At 48.4% G+C, this 10,891-nt stretch overlaps 1 long non-coding RNA gene across 1 annotated transcript in view; it reads right to left on the bottom strand.

Moving 5' to 3' along the window:
- LOC135821220 (uncharacterized) overlaps nt 1-10,891 on the bottom strand; it is a 42,091-nt gene that overhangs the window by 7,979 nt on the left and 23,221 nt on the right. Inside the window, exon 4 of the long non-coding RNA XR_010554316.1 lies at nt 9,096-9,211. This is a non-coding gene — a long non-coding RNA (uncharacterized LOC135821220). The remainder of the gene's footprint in view (nt 1-9,095; nt 9,212-10,891) is intronic.

Below are 10,891 nucleotides of genomic sequence, written 5' to 3'. Positions count from 1 at the left end.
GAAGAAAATGTTGAACGGCCTCTGCTGGGATGATGACTACACCATAGCTCAGTGGTTAGAGCATCGCTGGCTACAAGCGAAGTTCCCTGGTTCGAGTCCTGGTGGTGACAGTCAATTATATACATACAATCATAGGGATCTGCGTTGGAAATAGTCATGATACTAATGAAGATTGCATTGCAGGGGTGGGCGCAGTCGGACTGTAGATCTGCTGAGCAATGTGAAGAACTCTGCCGAATCACAGAGCTGGACAAACAAAAGGTGCAATTGTTCACCGGGCGATGCATCCACGGCTTTACGGGAAGCCTGCTCAGTTACGCACTGATTTCAAAGTCACCAGGTTGCCGTACCCGCTTGTAGAAGGACATCGGAGCGCACGTACCATCCGCTGCAAGCGGCGCTGGTCAGGCTAGGTTCTCTGTTGCCACTACCCAGCGATATTCGAACCATCCCCAAATGCAGTGTTTTCAAGAGGTCAGTCATCTCCATACACTTGCTCCATGAAACGTAGCAGCCATTATTCCATTAATTTTGCTGTCATCAATGCCACACCCGCACGACCACGCCTCCTCCACACAGTCACTTTTGCTGTCACATCCACTCATAGTCTAGTTAGTCAACGTCCACTGATGTTGACGGAAGTAGCTCTCTTGCTACGGTGCTGCTGTGTGATAGTTGCATGGATCCAGCTAATGCCTCAGCTTCAGTCAGGGAACTCAGAATAGGAAAACGGCTGTACCACCCCGCTCTCTTCTTTTTCATTTTTCGCCTATAATTCATTATCTTTAGCCCATAATTTCAATGCCAAGAACAGTGCGTGGCTCACCACAGACAGAACAGATCGCCTTGGGGACGACATACAAACTATTCTACACACATACGGCCTCACACAACATGTCAGATTCCCTACTTACATCCGCCGAAAAACACCTCTCTCATGTCTAGACCTTGTTATCTCCTCACTCCACAGCAATAATGTTCACATCCAATCACTTCCACAATTTGGCGCATCCGATCACACTACTATCAGTGGCCACATCAGTAATCAACTGCCCCCCATAATTAACAACTCCCCTCCACGATCCAGAAGCACCACATTCTGGTCATGGACAGACAGCACTATCCACCTTCTTCGAGAAGCCCTTTCATGCACAAATCTCAACCACCATCCAAACCAACACGACCCATGCCCAGTTGACACCTTCTGGCGATCCTGGCGCGACAATGTCCTGAGCATCGCCCAAGAACACTGCCAAGTTACTCGCACTCACCCCCCCCCCTTGGGACAGGAAGAACGTGCCAGCACAACCATGGATATCAAAGGGCCTCTTGAAAGAGATCAAGGATAAGCACAGAAAACACAGAATATACCTTCACTTACGCTCGCCCGACGACTGGAACACATTCACTGCCCAAAGAAACCGTGTCACCACCCTCCTGCGTCGTGCAAAATCGGATTTCGTAAACAACTCAATAGCCTCCTCTACTTCCCTACACCGCCTCATGAAGCACCTAACTACAGCTACAAAACAACGCATACCCGAACTCGTCAGCCCAGCAACCACTGCAACGACACCAGCACAAAAAGCCGCTGCCCTCAACGAATTCTTCATTTCACAGAGCAAGCTGTCCGTGGCCAATGCGGATGAGCAAACCCCAGCCATCAACACCACCCCTGACATCCTCAGTCCCCTTCAAGAAATCTCGACTTCCCAAGCTGAGTTCGAAAAACTCCTCCGCGGAGTTGATACCAACAAAAGCCCCGGGTTCGACTCTATTCCAAACCGCCTACTCAAAGAAGCGGCTAAGGAACTTGCACCGCCGCTATCGTCCCTCTTTAATCTATCGTTCCAAACCGGAGAAATCCCACAGGAGTGGAAAGATGCCACCATTACTCCAGTACCCAAGCCTGGTGACCCAACCCAACCCACAAACTACAGACCCATCTCTCTCTTGAGCACTACATCAAAAATTACAAGAACAATTTTTTAAATTGCACATCAACTCCTCTACAAGCACATCACACCCCACCTACCCAACCAGCAGTCTGGATTCCGTGAGAACGACGGCACTGAGCAGCAGCTTGCCCGTCTCGTCCATACCCTCTCCACTGCGAGAGACGACGGTAAAAACGTCAATACCTCCTTTTTCGATCTGAGCAAGGCCTTCGATCGTGTGTGGCATGTAGGCCTTCTAGCAAAACTCTCCCACTATGGTGTCCAGGGCAACGCCCTGGAGTGGTTCCGACGGTACCTGTTGGGGCGTAGGCAGAGGGTCCAGGTGGATGGCGACCTATCGCCTTTCCTCGAGATCCCTGCCGGCGTCCCTCAGGGATCTGTTCGTGGGCCGCTTCTATTCCTCGTCTACACCATAGACCTTCCACATGCATGTGAGAATCCCGGCACCACCTGTAGCCAATTTGCAGATGACACCGCTCTGATTTCCATAGCGAGAACTCTTCAAGACTGCACCCGAAACCTACAACAGAGTGTCTGATACGTTACTATATATTCGTGAAGACTTGGGAACGGAAACAAAACATGTCATGAGAAAGAACAACAGGAAAAAGAAGCACACTCAACTAATCCGTGTGTGTGCGTGCATGCAGTACAACTATGACGTAATGAATATAGATACACATCACGCCCCTTCGAGATGTTGCGAAACCTGTGACAGCAACATCTATCATAAATAAAACAAAATGAAGAATGAAAACATCAAAGCAGAGACAGCAGAAATTGACATTAGTGATCAAGAGTGTCAATCATAGGACTGTCCATGATGCGAACCAATGTTTAAACGCTGGGGTGGCTTGCGCTGACGTGCGCTGCGGCGGGACGGCGGCGGCGGGGAAGAGGCGTCAGTAGCAGCCGGTTGGACAACAAGCGGTGCAGGCACAAGTGGGCGATACGGACGCAGGAATCTGCGGTTCCGCCAATAAATGCGACCACTCGGCAACTTCACTAGGTAGTCCCGATGATTACCGACAGCAACAATGACCCCACGAATAGACCACTGCTTGGTGCGCGGATGCTGAACATCCACGTGGGTGCCGAGGCAGAGCTGCGGCAACGAGCGACGAGTTGACGACTTGTCTGTGACGGCATCGTCGGATGGCATGGCAGTCTCATCACGTGTCGTCGCTTTGGAGAGCCAGGATGAATCAAACTCCTTCCAATGTGCAATGACGAATGACTGAAGAGAGCGGCCATATAGGAGCTCAGCGGGGCTCTGACCAGAGGAGCCAGGTTTGTTTCGCCATTCCAGTAGCCCTCGGCGGAAGTCATCTGTGTCAAGATTGCCATTCATGGTTGTCTTGGTGATAAGACGCTTCATGGCTTTGACAGCAGCTTCGGCGTGCCCATTACTCTGCGGGTAGTGGGGAGAGGACATGACATGGTTTACCTGCCAGCGCTTACAAAACTCAGCAAACTTATGCGAGGAGAACTGGGGACCACCATCTGTACACAGCACAGCAGGAACACCAACATCAGAGAACCAGCGACGGAATGCTAGTATCACGTCATGCGATGAGGTGGTGCGGCCAGTACGCGCGACACAGGGCCAACCGGTCAAACCATCTGCATACACAAGAAAGTCGTGACCTTGACAAGTGAACAAATCGGCAGATGCACATTCAAACGGTAGTGTCGGGGTGCGGTCGTTCAGCAGGGGCTCAGCTGGCTGGGACGACTGGTGTTCGCGGCAAGCAGGACAAGAACGAACGAGTGTATCAATGTCCTTGGTGATACCGGACCAGTATACAAGCTGACGCGCACGAGACTTAGTACGCACTAGGCCTTGGTGTGAAGCGTGGAGGTTGTGCAATACCTGAGCACGCAATGATTCAGGAACAACAATGCGGTTGCCCTTCAACACAATGCCATGGTCGACGGAGAGATGCTCACGTCCATTCCAGTACGCACGTAACGGAGCAGGCAACTTCTGCTTGCGATCAGGGAATCCAGTCAAGATACACTCAATCAATGACTGGTACGAGGCATCTGCAGCTGCAGCTTCCCGCAGCTCTGCAACCTTGAGATTCGCATTCGGCTCAGTGTCCGAGTGCACCATGCAGATCTGAATGCTGCGGCAATGAAGCGACGGGGCTTCACCAAGCTCATCAGTGGTGGAAGGAATGCCAACAGGATTCCGGGACAGCGCATCGGCGAAGGCATTTTCAGAACCTTTTCGCCAAGATGCCTGCAGCTGATAGGCTTGGAGCTTGAGGCGTAATCGTAGAAGACGTGGGTTCTCGATCTGATCCAATATGAGTTGATGATCGGAATCAGGGGCTTGTGATCGGTGACTACTTCAAATGGCGCACCAGACAGGTAGATGTGGCATTTGCGCACGGCCCATACTACAGCGAGCATTTCCAACTCGATGACAGCATAACGTGTTTCAGCATCAGACAGGTAGCGGGATCCACACTGAATAATTGGCCACTGATCATTCTGCTTTTGCCAAAGCACGAATCCGAGACCTCTTAGAGCGGATGCATCGGTTTCAAGCCGGAGGTCTTGACCAACTTGATAGAAAGCGAGAACCGGAGGAGACAACAGAGCTTCCTGTTTCCGTTCAAACGCTGCAGTGTGGCTAGCGTCCCACATGAACTCAAGGGAGGTCTTGAGCAGGCCACACAGAGGATTGGTCAACTCGGCTAGATGTGGAGTGAACTCGCCACATTGGTTCACAAGACCGAGGAACGAACGGAGATCGGTTCTGTTGGCGGGTGCTGGAAACTGGCGAAAACCGGACGTCTTATCATCGTCGACGACCCAGCCATCAGGCGTGACGTAGCCGCAGAAATGGACACGTTGCGTACCGAACACAAACTTGGCGGGGCTGAACGTGATACCATGCTCCCTGGCGCAGAGCAGAATCTCGCGCACGTGGCTGACATGCGACAGAAAGTCGTCGTCGTACGCTAGGCAATCATCGACTACCTTGCCGAGACATTCTCTTTAAGTTCAAATAAACTCTACACACTAAATCACTCTCCCTCATTAAAAAACATATATCCTTCCTATAATTGAATATGCATGCACTGCTGTCAGCCCGCCATCAATCACAGTCCTGGACCGTCTTGAGCGAATCCAGCGCAAGGCGGCCAGAAATTGCCTCTGCCCCCCCCCCCCCCCTCTACAGCTCTCTGAATCATTCAACACTGTTCCATCGGCTCAAATGGCCGACGATGTTCTCTCGCCGCAAAGTGAAGCTCACCCCTCTTGCACACTCCATAAAATACCAATATGCCCCACAACACATACGCATGCTCAACACCCAGCTCAAGTAACGACCCAGTGTAGCCTTCGACACGCACGCACTTGGCACCTCCCACCCACCAGAACCGTTAGCTGTAAAGACTCCCCATTGTACAAGTCCCTAGAATACTACAATGCCGTCCCTGCTAGCATTCGTGACGTCTCCTCCCGACCTGCTTTCAAACAAAAAATCTGCTCACTGCTGATTAACTCAATCTGCACCTGCAGCGCTCAACCTCTCCCATACTTGTAAAATTCAAAGTGATGTAAATCACTTTCCAACTGCATAACCCACAGCCCCACCCACAGCATCTCACCTTCTCATAAACTTATCTCTTATTGGCGATGGTGCCATCATGAGAATAAAGATTTAAAAAAAAAAACAACAACAACAACAACAACAACAACAACAACAACAACAACAACAACAACAACAACAACAACAGCAGCAGCCGCAGCAACGGCAATAGCAACAACAAATGAGTAGGAGTAGGAAGCAGATTTTGGTGCTCCGAGTTTTTCCTTAGATTTCTGCGGATTGAGGCTTACCTGGGGTACCAGACCCCAACCATGGGCACAACATTAGTACTGCTGCCCGTAATGGCGAGCCACGGTGGAAATCACTTATCCGAGAGGACATGAAGGCCAACACATTAGTTTTCACCAGTCTCGCCGGTATCAAGACAGTGGATGTTGCCGAGGCCCTTGTAACCCAAGGGTACACGGACGCCGCCTCCGTCCAGATCACAGCTTGCTCTGTGAAAAAGAAGAATTCGTTGAGGGTAGCGGCTTTTTGTGCTGGTGTCGTTGCAGGAGTTGCTTGGCTCACTAGTTCGGGTATGCGTTGTTTTGTAGCTGTAGTTAGGTGCTTCATGAGGCGGTGTAGGGAAGTAGAGGAGGCTATTGAGTTGTTTACGAAATCCGATTTTGCACGACGCAGGAGAGTGGTAACATGGTTTCTTTGGCCAGTGAACGTTTTCTAGTCGTCGGGTGAGCATTAGTGAAGGTGTATTCTGTATTTTCTGTGCTTATCCTTGATCTTTTTCAAGCGGCCCTTTGATATTCATGGTAATGCTGGCACGACCCCTTTGTCCGAAGGGGGGGGGGGGGAGTGCGCGTAACTTGGCAGTGTTCTTGAGCGATGGTCAGGACTTTGTCGCGCCAGGATAGCCAGAATGTGTCAACTGGGCATGGGTCATGTTGGTTTAGGGTGGTGCTTGAGATCTGTGCGTGAAAGGGCTGCTGGAAGAAGGTGGGTAGTGCTGTCAGCCCATGACTAGAATGTGGTGCTTCTGGATTGTGGAGGGGAGTTAAGGGGGCAGTTGAATATTGATGGGCCACTGATAGTAGTTTGGTCGGATGCGCCAAACATTGGAAGTGATTGGATATGAACATCATTGCTGTTAAAATTCAAATGAGGAGATAACAAGGTCTAGGCATGAGAGAGGTGTTTGTCGGTGAATGTAAGTAGGGAACCTGACATGTTGTGTGAGTTCGTATGTGTGCAGAAGAGTTTGTGTGTCGTCCCCAAGGTGATCTGTTCTGTCTGTGGTGAGACACTCACTGTTCTTGGCGTTGAAGTCTCTAAGTAGTAGGACATGGTCACCTCCGGTTCTAGCAGCTTTAAAGTTGCTTTCCAGCTCTGCACAAAAGAGGGTGCCATCGCTACGGGCTGGTCGGTTAAATTAATGATGGAAATGACGAGGGAAAGTTCATGGGTGGAACTTCCCGTCCATACGCTGTCTGCTTCTGTCATTGGGATTTCCAGTACACTTGTGGTTAGAACATTCCGCTGTGTACAAGGCAACGCCACCACCAAAGCGCTGCCTGTCAGCTCTGGTCAGGTTGTGGCCTGGGATTGCATAGAGACTGTCAGAGTCTGATGTGTCAGCTCAGGGTTCCGGGACTGCACTGACTGATAGTTCATTGGGAGATTCAGAGTCAGACGAACCGATAAAGTACTACTACTGTGAATGAACAAATTTTGGCCGATGAGAAACTTTGGCCGATCTCGAAAGGAAACTTTTGGCCGTCATTTAACTTTGTCAACATCTAGCGTGCGCACTAACAGAGGCAGAGGTAGTGTTCAAAGAGTGGAACCTCAACATCAACCCTACCAAGACCGAGTGGACCCATCTATACCAAGAAGAGGATGTTGCAAGAAGAGGTGAGGAACGATGGAGGTCCACCCGGTTGCTTGGTTCACTGTACGGAGTCACAGAAGACCTCAAGCGCCGGCGCCAGCAAGCCGCAGCTGCCTTCAACACACTTGTCAACCTGTGGATGCGGAGACAAGTTATCTCTGAAGTAACCCGCCTGAGGTTGTTTGATGCATTTGTGCTATCTATTTTGACCTACAACTGCGGCGTGTGGGTGCTTTCATCCCGGGATGCTACAGCAATGGATGCGTTCCACAGAAAGCAGCTCCGCCGTCTATTAGGGATATCTTACCCGGAAATTATCTCCAACACAGACCTATATGCCCGCTGCAATGCCGAGCCAATATCCGTACTAAGCAGAAGAGCACGGTGGAAACTGTTTGGTCATATTCTACGCCTCCCTGAAGCAACTCCAGCGCAGGTGAGCATGACAGCGTATTTCCAGCGACAGAATCGGGGCTGGCTCGGACGCCCGCGCATCACCCTACCAGTGGTGATAGACAACGAATTAGCTAAGGCAACGTCCATGCGTCTCCGGAGTCTGAAGGACCTGGAGACACTGCGTTTGGTGGCTCGGAACAGGCAATCATTCAACGATATAATCGCACAGGTCACATTGTAGAGTGCAGATCACCTAGTGCTTTCAACAATAATAACGTACTTCCACATTATGGGAATTTGGTATAACCCCACACCCGTCATTGTTCAATATTCGTGGATTTCCCCAACAATAATTATATTTTCATTTTTTGTTATCCTCTCCCATGCCGTTGTACATAAGCGGCTTGCCGCGGATATGTCAATACTACTATACTACTTTAACTTTGGCCGATTTGGGTTTTAACAAAAGAAATCGATTGGTATTTGTTGCCCTTACATGCAGCAATGGCTCAATAATGCATCATTTGCCTCTATGACAATTTTTGGGCTGCGATTTCTTTTGGCCGGTTGGTACCCAGCGGCGAAATCAGCGAAATTAAATTGCCAGCGAAAATTAGTTGATTTACAGTAACTGGTCCAATTTGCTGAATAAGCAACGCACATTGGTACTCAGGAAGTTCAAATTCACTAACATTGGTATTTGCTTTGGAAGTTGTATGTTTTTGGTTATTGCGGTTGAAACTTATCTGGACTCAGTATTTCGGGTGTTTCCTCTGAGGGGAGGGCCATGTCTCATCGGCCTTGGTTTTCTCCTCCATGTTACATGACCATGGCTGTTTCGGCGACGACGAGGAGCGCAGGGTATCCAATCCGCATCATCAGAGGCAACAATGCAGGCCTCGTCGTCATTGCCCGCCCCAGTGCCTCTAGGCTGAGGGGTGGCGGACATTGGGGACTGGGAGCGATTACCTGCAAGCTGGAACTCTCCGCTACCTCAGTTTGGTCGGCAGAGAATGTGTTGTTGTTGTTCTGGTTGGCATGCCCAACGCCAGAAACACACCCCATCACACCGATATCTGTATGAACCCTGGCTAACACCAGACGCTAAGTATTGTCTTTTGCATAGCTTCAGGATGAATAATTACTTGTTCGTACTTTCAAACAAGAACACGCTGTTTTCAGTAGATTCTGTTTCCTGAAAGGAGACCAATAAGTGTGCATGAAAGGAATGTGTAAAGTTCAATGGTAAGCCCTGGGATTTGTGATGTGGTATAAAGGGGATACTTACTTGAAGCAATATAATTCTTTACATTATATCCACCTAAGATGGTGCCTTGTGAAAAATCCTTCGGGAACTTGAGAGCACACAAGCGAAGGTTGAGTGAAACTGCGCTGTGAAGAGATCTGTGCATGTATGGGACACAAAATATAATTAGAAGTTGCAAGAAACTACTTAATAGCCATGGACAGTGTAACAGTATCCACTATAACTGGCACAGTTGTCCTCCTATTATCGTTATCACCTTTGATATTGTCATCAAGGTAGAGTTTGCTCACGTATTGCCACTGATGGTCTCGTTGTGATGTTGCATATTCTGATTGGTACATTCTGATCGTTTTTTACTTGTGTGTTACACTGTTGTATTACATGATGCATGGAATGTTTGGGTTGCCTTTGACTTGGTCCTAACTTGGCAGTGTTACCGTATAGCATATTATCACTCTTCTATATCGACCTCCACTAATTCTCGTGATCCTTGACTGGTTCTAGATTACCCTTATCGCCGCAATATCGACCGCTTATATCGACCGCTTGTATCGACCACTTAGGCATTGTAATCTTTCGACTTTGACTTAGAAATTTTCTCTCCACTTCAAAAAGTGAAAATTGAAAGAAAGAAGACAAAGGAAGAGAACAAGCAGGAATCGAACTCACAACAGTATGAACCTCAAGCAACCCCTTATACTACCCAGCCACTGTGCTGCAGATGCTGAACCCTGTTGCTCTTACAGTCTTGTACCCAAAAAAGGCAACATCCTATGTACACTATAGTACAAATGCTATACAAAAAAAGGTTACAATAGCTCCTAAAGGTTCAAACTTTGGGGTTATGGCAATGGAATCGTGATAAATAGGATATTGAGCCATACTCATATTCAAACTGATAAAGACCTCGGCGGACCTCGGTCTTTTACTCGGCCTATATTTCCCATATAGACCGAAGTCGAGGTCAATATCCTATACGTATTGTATGGAGAATAATTTTACCTCATTGGCTCAACAGGTCAATGTATTACTACAAAAAGGCCAGAAAATCCGATTGTAAGGAGATCAAAAGGAAAAGAAGGAGAAATCCAAAAGTGGATGAAGTGAGAGAAAAAAATAACGATCCGCAATAAATTCTGCAAATACTTTTGCTTAACTCATATTCAAACTGATTGAAACGTTTTTGCAATACAATGATGAAGACCATCAGTTCTAATAACATGTACGATGAGCTAGGCAAAAAAGCATAGCGTAGGGCCCTGAGCTTCCAAGCTCTCTCGTTTAAGTTGAGAAGAAGTAGCGACGACCCGGCTCGTAAAAGACCTCGGCGGACCTCGGTCTTTTACTCGGCCTATATTTCCCATATAGACCGAAGTCGAGGTCAATATCCTATACGTATTGTAAGGAGTATAATTTTACCTCATTGGCTCAACAGGTCAATGTATTACTACAAAAAGGCCAGAAAATCCGATTGTAAGGAGATCAAAAGGAAAAGAAGGAGAAATCCAAAAGTGGATGAAGTGAGAGAAAAATAACGATCCGCAATAAATTCTGCAAATACTTTTGCTTAACTCATATTCAAACTGATTGACACGTTTTTGCAATACAATGATGAAGACCATCAGTTCTAATAACATGTACGATGAGCTAGGCAAAAAAGCATAGCGTAGGGCCCTGAGCTTCCAAGCTCTCTCGTTTAAGTTGAGAAGAAGTAGCGACGACCCGGCCATTATGGAATTAAATACACCACACCACCACATTGCGCTCTTGGCCAATCCAAACTCTGCACTCACATAACCATCACTTCAGCGAGGACA

This window comes from Sycon ciliatum, chromosome 7 (assembly GCF_964019385.1).
Source record: "Sycon ciliatum chromosome 7, ocSycCili1.1, whole genome shotgun sequence".
NCBI classification, from domain to species: domain Eukaryota; kingdom Metazoa; phylum Porifera; class Calcarea; order Leucosolenida; family Sycettidae; genus Sycon; species Sycon ciliatum.
Note: the sequence above shows the minus strand (reverse complement) of the source record. Positions and strands in the feature narration are given on the sequence as shown.